This window comes from Rhinoderma darwinii, chromosome 5 (assembly GCF_050947455.1).
Source record: "Rhinoderma darwinii isolate aRhiDar2 chromosome 5, aRhiDar2.hap1, whole genome shotgun sequence".
Lineage (NCBI taxonomy): Eukaryota > Metazoa > Chordata > Amphibia > Anura > Rhinodermatidae > Rhinoderma > Rhinoderma darwinii.
This window is the reverse complement of record NC_134691.1, coordinates 89,354,776-89,375,847: the sequence shown is the minus strand read 5'-3', so window position 1 is coordinate 89,375,847 and position 21,072 is coordinate 89,354,776.

Genomic DNA, 21,072 nt, shown 5'->3' with positions numbered 1-21,072 from the left:
CATTCATTGCCAATTGCCAAGCCAGTGTGTGAATAAGCTTTTAGAATGGGCTCATCCCCGTTGCATCCAACTTGCAATACAGGCAGCTGAGGCAGCCTTTGTAGTACTACAACGCCCAGGGCCAGCATTCCTTGAGTCAGTGCACAGTTGCTGATAGAAATTATCATTCATTGCCATTTGCCAAGCCAGTGTGTGAATAAGCTTTTAGAAGGGGCTCATCCCCGTTAACATAACAATCCAACTTGCAATACAGGCAGCCTTTGTAGTACTACAACGCCCAGCATTCCCTGAGTGCACCGCGGCGTGGCTGATAGAAATTCTCATTCATTGTCATTTGCCAAGCCAGTGTGTGAATAAGCGTTTAGAAGGGGCTCATCCCCGTTATCCGTTAACATAACAATCCAACTTGCAATACAGGCAGCATTTGTAGTACTACAATGCCCGGAATTCCCCGAGTGCACCGCGGCGTGGCTGATAGAAATTCTCATTCATTGCCATTTGCCAAGCCAGTGTGTAAATTACCTTTTAGAAGGGGCTCATCCCCGTTAACATAACAATCCAACTTGCAATACAGGCAGCCTTTGTAGTACTACAACACCCAGCATTCCCTGAGTGCACCGCGGCTTGGCTGATAGAAATTCTCATTCATTGCCAATTGCCAAGCCAGTGTGTGAATAAGCTTTTAGAATGGGCTCATCCCCGTTGCATCCAACTTGCAATACAGGCAGCTGAGGCAGCCTTTGTAGTACTACAACGCCCAGGGCCAGCATTCCCTGAGTGCACCGCGGCGTGTCTGATAGAAATTCTCATTCATTGCCATTTGCCAAGGCAGTGTGTGAATTAGCTTTTAGAAGGGGCTCATCCCCGTTAACATAACAATCCAACTTGCAATACAGGCAGCCTTTGTAGTACTACAACGCCCAGCATTGCCTGAGTGCACCGCGGCGTGCCTGATAGAAATTCTCATTCATTGCCATTTGCCAAGCCAGTGTGTAAATTACCTTTTAGAAGGGGCTCATCCCCGTTAACATAACAATCCAACTTGCAATACAGGCAGCCTTTGTAGTACTACAACACCCAGCATTCCCTGAGTGCACCGCTTCGTGGCTGATAGAAATTCTCATTCATTGCCATTTGCCAAGCCAGTGTGTGAATAAGCTTTTAGAAGGGGCTCATCCCCGTTGCAGCCAACTTGCAATACAGGCAGCTGAGGCAGCCTTTGTAGTGCTACAACGCCCAGGGCCAGCATTCCCTGAGTCAGTGCACAGTGGCTGATAGAAATTCTCATTCATTGCCATTTGCAAAGCCAGTGTGTGAATAAGCTTTTAGAAGGGGCTCATCCCCGTTGCATCCAACTTGCAATACAGGCAGCTGAGGCAGCCTTTGTAGTACTACAACGCCCAGCATTCCCTGAGTCAGTGCACAGTGGCTGATAGAAATTCTCATTAATTGACATTTGCCAAGCCAGTGTGTGAATACGATTTTAGAAGGGGCTCATCCCCGGGGTTTTGATTCAACTTGCTGCACTCCAGCACAGCAGTGAAATGTATGGTAAAAAAAGGTTGTGAAAGGACGGGGTAGAGGAAAAAACACCCATGCCATGTCCTCTTCCAGTCCAAATGTTGGATCTGTTTGTGCCAGACCCAGTACCAGCATTTGTGGCACAAGACATGTGCCCAGTTCCACTAGTAGCAGCAGCCATGTGCCTGCTGGTAGTAGTAGCAGTATCAGCAAGCCAGACTTGTCCATCTCCTCCGGTGGGCGGGTTACTTTAGACAATATGGCCATTGTGGACTGGTTGGCTGGCTCGCGGTCATCTCAGCAGGAAGACTCTGACGATCTGGCTACAAGCCAGGTTTCGTTGGATTCCAGATCCTCTACAGTTCCTTGGCACAGTGACAGTAGTAATATGGGTATTTCTAGCGTTTCCATTCCATCATCTATGTCTTCACTCCCCCTTTCTAGCGCGAAGCCATCATTCATGAAAGTCCTAAGAGACATCTCGGGTGCAAAGGAAGATACTGAACAACATAGTGATGATGATTTGTTTTCCGCGAGTCAGCCAACGGAGTGTGTTGTGGCGGTGGTGGAGGTGGAAGCGGTGTCCGAGATGCATAGCTGTGGTAGTGGGGGTGTTGGTGGTAGCCGTGGTGGCAGACGCAGTTTAGATGGGGGGCATGGAGCCCGCCATGATGTTACATCTCATTCACAACACAGTGACAGAAGTGGCGGGGATGATGAGGAGGGCTATGATGATGTTGTTTTAGACAGGACGTGGGAACCAGGTGATGAGGTGATGACAGCGTCAGAGGAGGAGGGTAGTAGTGGCGGCTCTGGCAGTGATAAACAGCCAAGCCGAGGTAGGGGCAGAAGTCAATCTGCAAAACGTTGCAGCGGTAGGGTCAGCTCAGGAGCCGGTGACGGCGACACTGATGCTACTGGTGTAGGCTCCCGAAAAAAGCCTGCCAGACAAGGGGCAAGCTTGGGTGGTGGACGTGGTACTACCTCTTTACGGTACTCTGCCGTGTGGCAATTTTTCTGTATTCTGTACCTTCCCGGAGGACGAAAACATGGCACAGTGCCGTATCTGCAAGCAGAAAGTAAGGCGTGGGCACGGCAGCAATGTAGGAACTACCGCTCCACGTAAACACATGGAGCGGCATCACAAGGTCATGTGGGACAATCGACATGCCCCACCATTATGTACATCTAATGAAGACCCCTCTGCCGCTGCTGCTGCTCCGAGTCCCTGTCATGTAAGTATTAGCCAGGCCTTATCCACCATGTCGTTGTCATCTTCACTGTCATCTAGTGCTCCTCCTACGTCCCGTCAGTTATCCATTACGGAATCGTTGTCCAATAAGCAACAATATATACCCAGTCATCCACTTGTCGTGCGGCTTAATTCACACCTGGCTAAGTTGTTGGTGGTGCAGTCACTGCCGTATTACCTGGTCGACTCCGCCGGCTACAAGTAATTGATGGCGTGCGCACAGCCTAGGTGGCGAATACCTATCCGCCATTACTTCTCCAAAACAGCTGTCCCTGCCTTGCACAAGCACGTGGAGGAAACAGTGTGCCAGTCCTTGCAATTATCCATGTGCAGCAGGGTACATGCCACCGTCGACACGTGGAGCAGCAACTATGGGCATGGACAGTACATGTTTTTCACGGCCCACTGGGTCAATATTTTGCAGTCCGATGCACCACCGCAGCAATGCCAGGCATTACCACCTCCACGCTTGTATCTTTCTGGTTCAACTCCGGACACCAGGTGCCTACCATCTTCCTCCTCCTACTCCTCCTCCTTGCCCTCCTCAATGGAGGTCTTCCCATCCCCGACAGGACACAGCGTATCTTCCACTCCTCCTCCCTCCTCTTTTCATAGGTGTAAGGTGAAGCGCCACAACGCTGTTAGGGATCTGCCAGGTACTACATCTAGGTATACTCCTGGGATTAATCAATCCACACCTGAGGCCAGACCTGTTCGACTGACACCATCTCCCACCAACCAGGGTGGCAGGCTCAGGAGTGGGAGAGCCTATCGCGGCCTGGTCAGTCGGAGTTAGCTCCGCCCCCTGTCCTTTATTACCTGCTGTGTTCTCCTCCTCAGTGCTTGTAATTCTTTTGGATTCCTGGCCCCACTGCTGCTTGCTCCAGCCTGCTTCTGCCGTGCTTCTGCCTTGCTGCAGTTCTGCTTAACCCGCTTTGCTTTGCCTCCTGCTTGCTTCCTCCTCCGTGCTCACTTGGGTATACTCCACTTCATCCTGGTCCTGACAACTCATTCACCGCTCCGTTTCCTCGTTGCGTTCCGTGGGCTACTGCCCCTTCCCTTGCGTGTTCCCTGTTTGTTCTCCCGTGCACTTAGACAGCGTAGGGACCGCCGCCCAGTTGTACCCCGTCGCCTAGGGCGGGTCGTTGCAAGTAGGCAGGGACAGGGCGGTGGGTAGATTAGGGCTCACTTTCCCTTCACCTCCTTCCTGCCATTACAAACGCTGTCTTACACCTGCTGAGCCTGGGCGAGAAAAGCCACACAGGGCAGGAGCTGCTGCTGTGCATCAAGGAGGAAATCGCACGCTGGCTGTCTCCTCTGAAACTCACACTGCGCAATGTTGTCTCTGATAACGGGAAGAACGTTGTGGCTGCACTGCGTCTAGGTCACCTGACAAACGCTCCTTGCATGGCACATGTGATCAATCTGGTCATAACACGCTTCTTAAAGTCATATGTTGGTTTGAAGGGTGTGCTGGCCATGTCCAGGAGGGTTTGCGTTCGCTTTAGGCGTTCGTATGCATTTAAGCACACCCTCCTGGACTTACAGCTTCAAAACAATCTCCCAGAACACAGCCTGATTTGCGACATTCCAACACGCTGGAATTCCACCCTGCACATGTTGGTCCATCTGTACGAACAGCGGAAAGCCGTGAATGATTTCCTGATGCAGCAGACGGGCAGCGTTTGGAGCCAGTGTAATTTCGAGCTCAGGCACTGGCAGCTGGTTAGAGACGCATGTCGCGTTTTGAGGCCCTTTGAAGAGGCCACACGATTTGTGAGCCGTGACGCTAGCGGAATGAACGATGTTATGCCGCTGATATTCATTATGGAGCAAACGCTCACAGCGATGATTCAGCAAAGGATGGAGGAAGGATCACATCTGGCTATGGATGTTGAGGAGGGGGATGAGGATGAGGAAACAGGACCTGAAGAGGAGCTGGATTTGGAGATGGAATCACAGGAAGGGATAGGGGACGAGGCAGCCGCACAACATGACAGTGATGGTGATGACGAGTCTGACGACGACCTTGATGATGGACAACCATGGCAGTATGGGGCGGAGATGGAACCAACCGGGCCCTATGAAACGCTGGCCAGGATGGCGAGCTGTATGCTTTGTTACTTGCGCGCTGACTGTCGTATTGTTAGCATGAAGCAAAGAGATGAGTACTGGATAGCCACACTTTTAGACCCTCGGTATAAAGCCAGAATGGGGGAGTTTTTTGCGCCTTCCGAGAGGGAGGCAAAATTGGCTTATTATCGAGAGAAGCTTTGCAGCCAGCTTGTCACAGCTTTCAAACGGCAAACACCTGCTGCAAGCATGTCTGACCGGGGGGCCACTCTCCGCTCCCCACTGTCTCATCGTTCCACTGCCTCTGGCAGAGCTATCTCTGCAATAGGCGGCAGCAGCGGCAGCAGCAGCAGCCAATTCAGTTTGGAAAATATGATGACAACATTTTTACATCCAATACCCGGACCTGACACACATCGTAGTCACCAAAGGGATGTTCACCATCACCAGGTCCAGCACCTAAACAACCAGGTTCACTCGTACATGGACTGTGCCCTTTCTCCGTCTGAAATCCTGATCCCAGACCCCATGGACTTCTGGGTCAGCAGATTGGATCATTGGCAAGAACTGGCCCAGTTTGCCATGGGTGTACTGTCTTGTCCACCCTCCAGTGTAGCGTCAGAGAGGGTATTCAGCGCGGCAGGGGGCTTCGTCACCCCTAAGCGAACAAGATTTTCCGCCAACAGCTTGGAAAATCTCACGTTTCTGAAAATGAATCAAGCGTGGATCGGTGAGGATTTTAAAACCCCTGTGCCTGATGCCATTGATTAGATCTGACATTGCTGCTGCTGCTGCTGCCGCCTGCTACTGCCGCCTGCTACTACGGGATTCTGTCCTGTCCGCTCTTTTTTTAATGTGCCGCTGTTGGTGCTGCTACTACTTCTACCACCAATCCACCCCCAGTACCGTCTGCTACAAGCAGGCCTGCCCCACCACAGGGCTTTGTCGTGTGGCTGTCCAGTGTCTTTTAATGTGCTGCTACTACTACTACTACCACCACCCTTGCTGTCCGTTGGCTACCTCTACTACCACCAGTACACCTCCACTGCCGTCTGCTACAAGCAGGCCTGAGGCCTGTCCCACCATAGGGCTTTGTCCTGTGACTGTCCAGTCTCTTTTAATGTGCTTCTACTACTACTACTACTACTACTACTACTACTACTACTACTACTACTACTACTACCACCCTTGCTGTCCGTTGGTTACCTCTACTACCACCAATACACCTCCACTGCCGTCTGCTACAAGCAGGCCTGGAGGGCTTGTGAAAAGCCATTGCTTGTTGCTTTTACATCCATGCATGGAATAAACCCGGCAGGCATCTGCCAATAAAAAGGGTAAATTTTTTTGGAGGGCTTGTCAAAAGCCATTGCTTGTTGCTTTTACATCCATGTATGGATGAACCCCGGGCAGGCTTCTGCCAATAAAAAGGGTAAATTTTTGGAGGGCTTGCACTCAAAAGCCATTGCTTGTTGCTTTTACATCCATGTATGGATGAACCCCGGCAGGCTTCTGCCAATAAAAAGGGTAAATTTTTGGAGGGCTTGCACTCAAAAGCCATTGCTTGTTGCTTTTACATCCATGTATGGATGAACCCCGGCAGGCATCTGCCAATAAAAAGGGTACATTTTTGGAGGGCTTGCAGTCAAAAGCCATTGCTTGTTGCTTTTACATCCATGTATGGATGAACTCCGGCAGGCATCTGCTGCCAAAAATGGTTCATTTTTGTACCTTTTTTAACAATGCATTAAGCATACAACATGCAGAAGTGCAGTGGTTTCTGTTAGTTATCACCGTGTCCCATCCGTTTTCCTATAGCCATACATGTTGGCGTAACTTTGACACTAACTTTGCCTTAAAGACAGCTCAAAAGTACTTGGATACACTCATGGGTGATCTAAGAGTGTTATACAGGGCTTCTAGGGCTTTTAAACAGTGTTATACACGATTTTTAGGGGCTTTCTTGTATTACAGGTTCGGTCAGAACTAGTTCGGTCCGAATCGAACTTTTTCATGAAATTCGGCGAACCAGCCGAACCGAACTTTTCATAAGTTTGCTCATCTCTAATCGCTAGCAATACATAACAATGCATCTCCATGCAAGTCCCTCTTTCCAACAACTCCCATAATGCCTCGTACAGAGGAGAGACCGCTAGAGGCGTGTCTAGCTGAATTCCTCCTCCCATTCTTCCAGGGCTGTAATTGCAAGTCCTACATAACAGGGAAGCCCATTAACCCTCGCCAAAAAGCAGTAAGTATCCCCTGTAGTTTGTGCCCATATAATTCCTCAGTGCCCATGTAGTTAGTGCCATACCCCCCCAGAAGGTAGCGCCACACATCCCCCCTGTAGATAGCTCCACCATCCCCCTGTAGATAGCACTACACACCCACTGTAGATAGCGCCAAACACCCTGGTAGATAGTGCCAAAACCCCCCACCCTAGATATAGCACTACACACCCACTGTAGATAGTGCCACACACCCTGGTAGATAGTGCCAACACCCCCCCCCCCCCACCCTGTAGATAGCCACACACACCCCCCCCTGCAGATACCACTCCACCCCCCTGCAGATACCTTTCCCACCTCCTGTAGTATTTTGGAAGAAAACCTGGCACTCCAACTACTGACGATAATTACACCCAGCTGCTGATCATGTGATCAGCTCAGTGTTTAAAAACCTTGAGGGTTATGAATGAGCAGCTCAGTGCCTTGCTAGCGGCGGACGTCGCAGCACAGCATAGCTCCTGTTCATCCTAAACGCAATCCAGTAAGGCTGACTTATTATACCTATGTTTATTTTTTTATTTAATTTTTTTACATTTTTTCCATTCAGCAGAAAAAGTATTTTCTGTTACAGTGTACAACTTTGTCCAATGAATGTTGCTCATATTCATTTCCTATGTATAATAAGATATGATTTGCAATATCTATAACATATGAGTAGTTTTTTTTAACCCCTTCCCGATATTTGATGTATCCATACGCCAAAGTCGGGTAGGGGAAGTATGGAACGGGCTCACGGAATGAACCCGCACCATACGATGCCGATGTCGGCTGTTTGTTACAGCCGACACTTCAGAGTAACGAACGGCATCACGCTCGATCGCGATCCCGCTCGTTTAACTCGTTAAATGCCACGGTCAATAGCGACCGCAGCATTTAAATCGTTAGAAAGAGGGGGCGACCCCCTCTAACTGCTCATCGCGCCCCCCGCAATTCAATGGTGGGGGGTGGGCGGCGATGGTTGTTATGGCCGCTGGGGGCCTAATGAAGGCCCGCAGGTCCACCATCTTTGCGCACCTATTAAGCCTCAGAGCTTAATAGATGCCTGTCAGAATCACGATATACTGCAATACATTAGAATTGCAGTATATCGTGCAAGCGATCTAACAATCGCTTTTTGAAGTCCCTTAGGGGGACTAATAAAAAAAAGTTAAAATGAGTTAAATAAAGTTTTTTTTATGTAAAAAAAAAAAGAATAATTAAAAATGAAAAAAAAAAAACCTTTTCCCATTCTCCCCCTAAATCATAGTAAAAAAAATAAATAAATAAATAAACATAATTGGTATCGCTGCATCCGTAAAAGTCTGAACTATTACAAGATATCATTATTTAACCCGCACAGTGAACGCCGTAAAAAAAAATTGTAAACGCCAGAATCTCTATTTTTTGGTCACCTCATCTCCTACAAAAAATGAAATAAAAAGTGATCAAAACGTTGCATGTACCTGAAAATGGTATTATTAAAAACTACAGCTTATCCCGCAAAAAATAAGCCCTCACACCACTTAATCGACAGAAAAATAAAAAAAAATGGCTCGGAATTTGGCGCCACAAAATGTATTTTCTTTTTTACACTTAGGTTTTTACTTGTAAAAGTACTAAAATATAGAAAAAACTATATATATTTGGTATTGCCGTAATCGTATTGACCCACAGAATAAAGTTAACATGTTGTTTTAATTGCACAGTGAACTCCGTAAAAACGACGCGCAAAAAACAATGGAGGAATCGCTGTTTTTTTCATTTTCTACCCCTCAAATAATTTTTTTACCATTTCCTAGTACATTATATGGCAAAATAAATGATGCTACGAAAAACTACAACTCGTCCCGCAAAAATCAAGCCCTCATAGGACTATATCGACGGAAAAATAAATAAGTTATGGCTTTTGGAAAGTGGGAAGGAAAAAACTAAAATGAAAATCTGAAAAAGGGCTGCGGCGAGAAGGGGTTAATTTTTTTATCATATATAATGCAGTATGTAGAACATTTGTTTATATTAATATGATTATTTTCATATTAGCTAAAATGTCAATTTTTGATGGTGATGACATGAATATTGTTATTGGTTGTTAATAGAAAAAACTTCTATATTAATTTTACAAACTGTTTGAAAAAGGTCTTGTTATTTTGACAGAAACATCACATTGTCTAAGTCTGTGGATTGCAAATAAAATTATTTTTCAAAAACAAACAATGGAGTGCCAGGTTTTCTTCCAAAATGCTACGGAGTTGAACCCTACCTGAGCACCCTTCTATACTGAGTGCCCTGGTTTCTTCGATAATAATCCCCCCTCCTTTAGCTACCGCCATTAGGGCTTCCTATGGGAGGGAAATCCCCAGCCAGAGCGTAGCCCACGCTCTGGCTGGGTAAACCGCTCCTGGAGGAGCCCCTGACGTCACTGTCCATATATAAACAGTGTTGTCAGGGGCTCCTCCAGGAGCAGCATTCCCACGGGGATGTGGCGCTATCTACATGGGCACTGGGGGGCAGGGCATGGGGGGGGAGCGGGCTCTGAGCATCGTCACATTGTAGTTCAGATCGGCCTGACATTCGCTCAAACTGGCTTCCGGTCCGGAAATTGCTTCAAGAACAGTTCAGTCTGATTGCGGTCACGTGGTGCTCGACATGGAATGATACATCAGCAATTACACAATGTAAGAGGGCAAAGGTAAAAAATTATAAAATAAAGGGTGAATGATGCATGCATTGTACTATCTAATAACAGAGAAAAAAAAGCTTGGGATTGCTTCTTTAAATGTCAAAAGTTATTGGGGAATATGTACCTCAATATCCTAAGGGTATGTGCACACACACTAATTACGTCCGTAATTGACGGACGTATTTCGGCCGCAAGTACCGGACCGAACACAGTGCAGGGAGCCGGGCTCCTAGCATCATACTTATGTACGATGCTAGGAGTCCCTGCCTCGCTGCAGGACAACTGTCCTGTACTGAAAACATGATTACAGTACGGGACAGTTGTCCTGCAGCGAGGCAGGGACTCCTAGCATCGTACATAAGTATGATGATAGGAGCCCGGCTCCCTGCACTGAGTTCGGTCCGGTACTTGCGGCCGAAATACGTCCGTCAATTACGGACATAATTAGTGTGTGTGCACATACCCTAAGGCCTCATTTAGACGAGCGTAATATACGGGCGTGCGACGCGCATGCTTTTCACGCGTGTCGTACGCACCTATATTACTCTATGGGGCAGTGCAGACAATGCGTGAATTTTGCGCAGAGCGAGTGCGTGGCGTAAAACTCACGACATGTTCTATAATTGTGCGTTTTTCGCGCATCACGCACCCATTGAAGTCAATGGGTGCGTGAAAACCACGCAGGTCGCACGGAAGCACTTCCGTGCGAACTGCGTGATTCGTGCAAGAGCTGTCAAACTCTGAATGTAAACAGAAAAGCACCACATGCTTTTCTGTTTACTAACATCCAAATGGAGTGTCTTAGAGATGAGCGAACCGTCCGAACCGAACCGAACTTCACCGGGTTCGGCCGAACTCGTTTTGACCGAACCCGGCAAAAAATGTTCCGGTACGCGACGTCAGGAGACAGTCACTGTCCAGGGTGCTAAAAGAGTTAAACTGGTTCAGCACCCTGGACAGTGACTTCCGATCACAATATACATGAACGTGTAAAAAAAAAAAAAGTTCTGACTTACCGATAACTCCCGGCTTCTTCCTCCAGTCTTACCTCCCGGGATGACGATTCAGTCCAAGTGACAGCTGCAGCCAATCACAGGCCAAGCACAGGCTGCAGCCAATCACAGGCTGCAGCGGTCACATGGACTGCCGCGTCATCCAGGGAGGTGGGGCCGGATGTCAAGAGAGGGACGCGTCACCAAGGCAACGGCCGGGAGACCGGACTGGAGGAAGCAGGAAGTTCTTGGTAAGTATGAACAGCTTTTTTTATTCACAGGTTGATGTATATTGTGATCGGAATTCACTGTCGAGGGTGCTGAAAGAGTTACTGCCGATCAGTTAACTCTTTCAGCACCCTGGACAGTGACTGACGTCGACTAGCCTCATCTCTATGGTGGCGGCTGCGCGAAAATCACGCAGCCGCGCATCATACACTGATGACACATGGAGCTGTCAAGTGCATTTTGCGCACGCAAAACGCTGCGTTTTTTTGCGTGCGCAAAACGCACACGCTCGTGTAAATGAGGCCTAAGTTTGTTTTTAGAATGGCCGAGACGGTGGAAATCTGGTGGCACCCACGGTGAAAGATAATTTCACTAATAGGATAATTTAGTCTAATAGGAGAATCATTTGCCTATCATTTGGGAGTAGTAAGGATTAATATTTAACTGCGCAGCGTGGGAATTATGGACCAATGGAAAAAGATTAGTCTATTACGGTTATGGGATTCTGCTACATATTTATTTATTCATAGCTCTATAAGATTGCAACAAGATTTGCGCTACAGGGCTAAACAAGCTGTCAGAGGATGGCAACCCTGGTGTTGAGATGTAACACATTAAGGCCTCATGCACACGACCGTATTTTTTCCCTCCCGTAAGTACTGGCGTAAATACGGGTCCGGTGTCACACGTATTCGACCCGTTTTGCACCAGTATTTACAGACCTGTGCCCGTAAATACGGTTCTGGTTTCACCAGTATTCCACGTTTTCTATGCAAAATTGCACTGCACTAATCGGCAGCCCCTTCTCTCTATCAGTGCAGGATAGAGAGAAGGGGCAGCCCTTTCCGAGGTAAAAGTAAAAGAAATTCATACTTACCCGGCCGTTGCCTTGGTGACGCGTCCCTCTCTTGACATCCAGCCCGACATCCCTGGATGACGCGGCAGTTCATGTGACCGCTGCAGCATGTGATTGGCCTGTGATTGGCTGCAGCGGTCACATGGGCTGAAACGTCATCCAGGGATGTCGGGCCGGATGTCGAGAGGGACGTGTCACCAAGGCAACGGCCGGGAGGCCGGACTGGAGGAAGAAGCAGGAAGTTCTCGGTAAGTATGAACGTTTTTTTTTTTTTTACAGGTTGCTCTATATTGTGATCGGAATTCACTGTCCAGGGTGCTGAAAGAGTTACTGCCGATCAGTTAACTCTTTCAGCACCCTGGACAGTGACTATTTACTGATGTCGCCTAGCAACGCTGCCGTAATTACGGGTGCACGCACGTAGCCACCCGTCATTACGGGAGCTCCATAGAAGTCTCCAACAGAAGTCTATGAGCCCGTTATTACGGGTCGTAATTACGACCTGTAATAACGGGAGTTTTTACGGTCGTGTGCATGAGGCCTAAGGCTGGGTTCACACTACCTATTTTCAGGCGTAAACGAGGCGTATTATGCCTCGATTTACGCCTCAAAATACGTCTCCAATACGTCGGCAAACATCTGCCCATTCATTTGAATGGGTTTGCCGACGTACTGCTCCGACGACCTGTAATTTACGCGTCGCCGTTTGACAGCTGTCAAACGACGACGCGTAAAATAACTGCCTCGTCAAAGAAGTGCAGGACGTCATTTGAGCCGTTTTTCATTGAATTAAATGAAGAACAGCTCTAAATTACAGCCGTCAATGACGCCTCGCAAAATGCGAGTACGAGCAATTATGTCTGAAATTACGGAGCTGTTTTCTCCTGAAAACAGCTCCGTAATTTTAGATGTAAATGCAGTTTACGTGTGCACATACCCTAAGGCTTCATGCCTACTTCAGTCTTTTCCTTCAGGGTGCTAGCTGTTTTTCTGAAAATTAAAATTTTGCCACTCTTTTTTGCATCCTAAATCTACGCCGTTTACCGTGTGGTATAAATAACATAATAACTTTATTCAGCGGGTTGTTACGATTGCAACGATACCAAATTTGTATAGATTTTATATGTGTTACTACTTTTACACAGTAAAAACACTTATTTTTCAAAATTATTTGTTTTTGTGTCTCCATATTTGAAGAGCCATAACTTTTTTATTGTTCTGCCGATGCAGTTGTATGAGGGCATTTTTTTTTTGCGGGACGACTTGTAGTTTTTATTGTACCATTTTGGAGTACATGCGACTTTTTGATCACTTTTTATCACATTTTTTTTAAGTCAGGATTCACAGGAAATAGCAATTTTTCCATTGGGTTATTTTTTTTTACGGCGTTTACCATGTGGGTTAAATAATGTAATAGCTTTATAGTCGGGGTCGTTACGGACGTGGCGATACCAAATATATGTAACTTTTTTGCTTTATTTTGTTTTTTTTTAATAGTAAAGCAGTTGGTAAGGGGAAAAAGTGTGTTTTTCTTTTTTTTTTCATTTTTTTTTTCTTAACTTTGTTAATCTTTTTTCTTACTTTTTTACTAGTCCTACTAGGGGATTTTATATGTGATCATCCGATTACTTTTATAATACACTGCAATACTTCTGTATTGCAGTGTATTACTGCCTGTCCTTTTATAACGGACAGGCATCTGCTAGGACATGCCTCTGGCATGACCTTGCAGGCATTCACTACAGGCAGACCTGGGGGCCTTTATTAGGCCCCGGCTGCCATCGGAGACACAGACACTCGGCGATTTTATCGCCGGGTGTTAGTGGTATGAGAGGGAGCTACCTCCCTCTCTCCCAAACAACTCGGATGCGGCGCTCACTATTGAGAGCCGCATCTGAGGGGTTAAACGGGTGAGATCGATACTAATATCGATCTCACCCGTTCAAACAGGGATGCCCCCAGCCCTCAGCTACCTCTGATAGCTGAGAGCAGGGACATTTAACGGCTCACTGCTCTGTTTATTTATTCTGATGCAGCTCCAGGAAAAGACTACTGCATCGGAATAAAGCCCACTAATGACCGCCGGATAAAGGAAACACTTCATTGAGTATATAATGTCGTGCTTAAACAGATGATTACACGATGAAGTAAACCATTGCCTTAAAAAACAAGTAGAAGCACCTCTATTTTTTAGGCCTTACAGGGTGCCATACTATTAAGGCTGTGACTTACAGAGAGTTTTGGAAGTTCTGCATGAGAAGTATGCTACTGCATCTCCACTCATTCTACCGTCCTTTAGTATGGAACTTTCAAGTGCCACACTGGACTTTGGCACCAAAGAAAGTTTTTACCTGCGCCAATCTTAACTGGAGAGGAATCTACGAGAATGGACTGTGATCATCATTAGCTGGGATGCAATCAGATCATTCTCAGCTAGCTACTGAACACTGTCTTGTCTGTAAAATCTCCAATTCGCGTCGCTTGGTGTGTATCAGTGTCCAATAAACCCAAGTGTTTTGGCTTTGTGTGCTGTCAATTTGGGTAGTGCTAATTATTTTCAGGGTGCTAATTGGTGGAGTTAGTTTATTATGTGTGGAGCACCGTTGCTACTAATTTTATTTGCGATTTGTACAAGTACTTCCTAGATTCCAGCTGCCAACAATATATATATATATATATATATATATACAGTTGAGTGACATTATTATGACCACCTCCTACTTCCGATGTCAGCATCGCGTAGCCCATGAAGGAAGTGATGTGTCGTAGGCTGCCTTGGTGGGTATATAAGGTCTGTGATGGGCTGTCTGAACACATCACTCGTTGTTGCCATTGGTAAAAGGGGCGATTTATCAGAGTTGCAAAAAGAGATGATTATTGGCTTTCGGGCCAAGGGTGGCAATATTTATCAAACAGCGCCGTTTGTGAACTGTTCACGTGCTGCTGTAATGAATGTGTATCGTAAGAGGACAAATGGTACCATTGGAAATAACCAACATGGAAACTGTGGAGCACCACGTGCCAGGGGGCTACCATCCGTTTGTCTAAAACAACAGTTTGGTGAACCCTACTGTGTATGGGGCTCCGAAGCAGGCGGATCGTCACTGCTCCTATGCTAACAAAGGTGCATTGGAAAAAAGGCTTCAATTTGCACGGCAGTATCAGAATTGGACCACCGATGATTGGCAAAGGGTTGCCTTCTCCGATGAGTCATGTTTTCTGCTTCATTGAATGGATGGACATTGGCGTGTCAGGCGAGAAATATCAGAGAGAAAACACCCTGCAACCATTGCTGGAAGAACACAAGCTGGTGGTGGCAGCGTTATGGTCTGGGGAATTTTTCCATGGCATTCTCTGGGCCCACTCATCCATGCGGAATGCACTCTGAACCGATTTGGGTATGAATCCAACGTTGCAGATCACGTCCAACCATACATGCTGTTTGTCTTCCCTTGGGCAGATGGAATCTTCCAGCAAGACAATGTGACATGTCACATGGCTAGAAATGTCCGACAGTGGTTGGAAGAGCGCGACCAAGACTTCCAAGTACTTCCCTGGCCCCCTAATTCGACAGACATGAACCCAATTGAGCATCTGTGAGACCACCTCGATTGTCTTGTTCGCTCTATGGATCCTCCCCACGCACCCTCCAGCAAATGTGCAGTCAACATGGCTTCAGATACCTGAGACAACATACCAGCACCTTTTTATTGAGTCACCCCCAACCCGTCTAGCTGTTGTCCATGCTGCTCACGGCGGTTACTCTGGATATTTTCTGGTAGTCATAATAATGTGACTTGCTGTGTATATATATATATATATATATATATATATACAGTGTATATATATTTATATATTAGTATATGAGAGGCGCGCTAGTGTGCTTCTATATGTTTAGTACAATTTATTAATTGAAATCATGCTGTACACCATGCAGATAATTTTTTTCTCGTGAGCAAAATTTAAGGACTTGCAATGAACTTTGAAATATGCAGTAACAGGTGCTTGAGAGCAGTAGTCTGGTGACAGATGGACAAGATGCACAAACACACAACAAAGTGAATTGAATAGGAAAGGAAGAGGATCATTAGCTACATAAGAGAGCAGAAATAGATGAATTATTGAACAAGCTGGGATAGCTGATTTCGCTTTGAGAATCATCATCCTCTTTTGAGTACAACAGGGAACGAGCTATTTAGTGCAGTGGCAGATGCATTTTTACATGACTTATTCTAGTCAACATTTCATTTTTACTTGAGAACATTGAAAAGAAAACTGCTAGCATTTTGTTTCAGTGATTTTACAAATCAAATGCAATTTTTTTTACAAAAGATTCCGTAGTATTTTTCCTCATTATATTCAACTCATACTCCTCATGGGTGGAGTAATGTTCTTATTACGGTAGAAGCAGAAATTTAATTTTATCCTAAATAGCATATATTATAACAATCTCTTCATATATCTTACATGATTTTCACATTCTTCTTTAGTTTTTGCTTGACTCTCTCATCCTGATTTCACAAATATAATAAAATCTATGGCTTTCTGAAATCAGTACTGTTATCTCCTAAAGCTTTGCTATTTTTTATATATGTTCTCTATATAAGATACAGTAGATGTGGAATGAAAAAAAAAGGTGGTCAGATATTCAGGCACTACTCGAATAAAGTTATTCTCCAGCCAAAACCTTGAGCTTTCTATAAATATTAGTTGTTGGCAAAGTCCAATTTTCTTTTTTTTTTTCGAGAAAGTGGCCAATAGTCTCGTTCTCGGTAGACTTCACCAGATTTCCTCTCAGGACATAATATGGAACAGCCCCATATGTATGTGCAATTATTCCTCTCTCCACCCCAATAAAAAGTATGCCCTTCATTCTTGAGATCGACAGGAATCCCAGAGGTCAGATATAAATCCATCATAATGTTATGGCATCTCCTTATGAATTGCCATAAGATTAAAAGATGGGAATACCTTTTTAAGGGTATAGTTTTTGAATTATTTATACAGTATATTCATGTTAGTCTTATAAAAGTGACGTCTTAAACGATTGCATTGTTTCATCTACTGAAAGCACCTTTCATAATACATGTTTCTCTCATAGAGCGCTCGTAATCCTCTGTTTTCCCTGTACAACTGGCCCACTTGATGGGTATGTTGGGGTATATGCAAGTCACATAGAGTGCTTTAGGGGAAATGGCAGCCTAGATACAGCTTCCACCAGTGATAACGGCTGATCACCAGGGGTAAGAGTAGTCGGATGTGCCGACTTCTGTTTAAAAAGGGATTGTCTTCATGAGACCACCCCTTTAGCCCTTTTACTGCCAAGGACTTATGTAATACTGTATATCATAACTTTAAACAACTAGTATGTAAGGACTAGAGCTCAGATCTTGGTATCATATAAAAGCTTTCAAAAACCAGCATCAAAGCTCTAGGTCCAATATTTGGGGTGCAGAACTTGTTTAAAGTTGGGGATAAGGATGAAAGGTTTTTTTACTCCCTGGTCCTGTTTTTTTGTAAGAGAGGGGGGAGCTGCAAGTGACAGAAGAAAGAAGAATCACAGCCTGTTACTGTCATATCTCCTCTGTACAGCCTCCAGTGTCCCCAGCGGGGTGATACGGGAACTTTTCTTCATGTTATCAACCCATTACCAATGAAGAAGGAAATATGTTTTGTCATTGTCAAATTTAGGGGGTCTTCCTCCACTCCCTAATCGGCTAAGAAGGTGCACGTGCGCAGTTATACATCTAATCCCCTTGCACCTAATCAGGACATGACTTGATGATTCTGTGACAAACATTTACCAGCATCGTGGAGATTTTTTTTCTCTTCAGTTCTGGTGAATATGTGAAGACACATGCACGAAGACATAGGGCATGCATGTACAAACATTTTGATAGTCTTTATCTGCCACATAAGGCAGCATACTGAGGCTGGATTTATACAGATCCCAATTACATCAATGCCAGTGTCCAAGAGTTGCCAGTATTTTTACATCTCAGTATTCACACTATGCAGGTGAAGTAGAAGAGGATTTGGTGGCCTGCATGAGAAAAATAGAGATCCTATACCTTGGACAGTATAATAAGAAATTAAAGCGTTTACTATGAAAAGTACATTTACTAAATAAATTTTTTTTTACTCAATGTTACAATTAAAATGCGTATTTCCCTAACTCCAAAATCTTCCTGATCATGTAAATATACAGTATACAGGAGAAAATTAAGCAGCCACTAAGGTCACTTTCACACTGCAGTATTTTAGTCAGTATTTTTTATCAGCATTTGTGAGCCAAAACCAGGAGTGGAACATAAAAAAGTATAATGGAAAGATTTGCACCTCTTCCGTGTTTGGACCCACTCCTAGTTTTGGCTTCCAAATACTGCCGTGTGAATGTGGCCTACAGGGTATGTTCACACATGCTGGTTTTTGTAGCATTTTTTTCTTTTTTCTTTTAGTACACTATAATACTTTATTATTAAAAAAAAATGCATGTACAGTCTTAGGGTATGTTCACACACTTAACCAAAAACGTCTGAAAATACGGAGCTGGTTTCAATAGAGTCTAAAACGGCTACAAAAACGTCCCAAGAAGTGTCCTGGACTTCTTTTGACGAGTCGTCATTTTACGCGCCGTATTTTGACAGCGACGCGTAAAATAAAGGCTCGTGGGAACAGAACATCATAAAACCCATTGAAAGCAATGGGCAGATGTTTGTAGGCGTATTATGGGGTTTTTTTCAGGCGTAATCGAAGGTTTAAAATGCTTGAATTACGTCTGAAAATAGGCCATGTGAACATACCCTTAGGGCTCATTCACACTTCTGTATGAAAATACAGATCATATATGGATGCACGATATGGATTGTTTTTCTTACAATTTGTTTAGTTTTAGTTTCCGCATTGTATCCATTTTTGTTCAGTATTTTGTAATCCGTTTTTGTAAAGGATTTGTTTAATTTTTTTTATTAAAGGATTAACTATTTTTATGCTGTAATTGTAATGTTGCTGAAATTTGCGTGTGAAAGTAAGTTTGGCTTTTTTCAGTGATTACAACCTTTGAATAAATAAATTAAATTTTATTGGCACCATTTTCTCAATGAAAAAAACTGAATTAATACGGATCAAAAATACGGAAGTTTGAATAAGATCTTAACTAACTACAATACTTTAAAAAAAGCAAGATGAAGTTGTTTGGTGTTTTGTAATCAATTTTATTTCCTAACATCCACCAAATTTACAGCACAAACACAATTTGTTGCTCTGAATGTAAGAAATATTAATTTATGAAGACACAATATATAAACTACTCCAAATAAAAATTGCATACATTGCTTCTTACAAAAGATCTAATTTACAGTGCTGCTCATTGATGCAATTTAACACAAAAAAATCAGTGCACATTACAAAAAGAACACATCAATTACAAAGGAAGCAAATAAATACAAACATACACTAGCAAACATCCGGAGCATCAGACAAAAATGAATTAAGCCTTAGCAATAAATACAAATGTTTGAGAGATTTCCTCATACTGAACTTAAATATAGAACACATTTAAACAAGAATTAAATTAAATATCGTCATTTGCAGTGATCACAATAATAACTGCTTCATCCCTGAATGCCCCTTTCTTCAAACCTTCAGACAGGTGACAACCATGGTTGTGGTTTTAGGTTGGATTTACTTATTTGCAGCCGCCACTCTATTGTACCTGTAGATTCTATGAATAGTCTGCACTGCATGTGCTGATGAGCTATTCTTGCCCAAATTCGTATTGCATTGATGCAGGTTGGGCTACAGCACATCTATATAGAGGCAAATAGAATGGCTTTTTGTATATGTATGATGTGTATCAGTGTCAGACTGGTCTACCAGTGTACCAGAGGATCCTCCGATAGGCCCAGGTTCTGACACAATAATGGGCCAGAAGTTCCAGCATAAGACAACACTATTTGGAATGGGCCTTGGAGACAATCACTTGCCACTAGAGCCTATTTATTATGGGTTGATTCATAAATAACCTATTAGATCTTATTAATGATATGTCCTGAAAGTGCAATGAAAGCAAGAAAGATTATTATGCAATTAAAAGTGGACGTGCTCATGTTCGCTTTAGGTGGAGGTTGGGCCAATAGAATCATTTCCTCTGAGCCCAAAGGACTCCAGCCCTACACTGCATACATGTATTCTAAATGTTGAAAAGACACTATGATTTTTATAGGAAATATTATTTCGCAACCATTTTTTTCTGTTAGGCATTCCTTTCTGGGCATGTTTCAGTTCTCATTTCAAGTCATAAATAAGAATAATAATTAATATTGCACTGCCTGCTACACTAACAAATAAAAACAAAATATTTCACCTTAAAATCTCTTACAAATATGCCATCTTACCCATTTTTATCACACTTATACATAGGCATAGACTGGAAGTTTGGCAATTGGTTTATCAGAAGTCATAAATGCCTGAAACTAGGAAATCAGCAGGTCTAAGCATCTAAAACAAAGTTAATTTCAACTGGTTTTGCCACCATTGCAGAGAACGATGACCCCCCAAATCCCTATTCATAAGTTAAGTGCGGACTGTCTGTCTCCATAGAGATAAATGGGACTATTGAAAACACCTGAGTGCACTCACGCGGCTGTTTCCATTGCTCATATTTACTGTGAATGGGATCGTCAGAAACTGCCAAATTAGTGCGACAGGGCACCTTGTTTTATGAGTGATTATATGTCATCCGGTGTTTTTTCTTAATCTATTAGTAAATAATAATTTACCTTTTGTATGTATTAAAGAATATTTATGCTACATTAAATCTGTATTAAATTTACTGAGGAAGTAATATTATTTCTAGTCGACTTATCAGAAAAAAATAGCAAATGAATGCTGCAATGCTGAATTAAACCACCTGTATTATATGTTTTAATACTAAGATAAGTTAATATCACTACGAATTTCTATCATTACCATAAAAGTTAATGCCAACTTAGTGAACGTTGGGGTTTTGTATCTTGTTCTCTTTCCCGCTATTATTCATTCTGTTAAAAAAGGAAAATAGATCGGAGTGGCGAGTTCTAAAAGTAAAACAAAAAGGATGATAGCACAGGTAAGAACTCACCAGTCAATGCCGGCATGCTTGTAAGTCTTACTTGTTTGTATAAAATTGAATAACTCGTAAAAATGAAGGCTTAAAGAGGCTC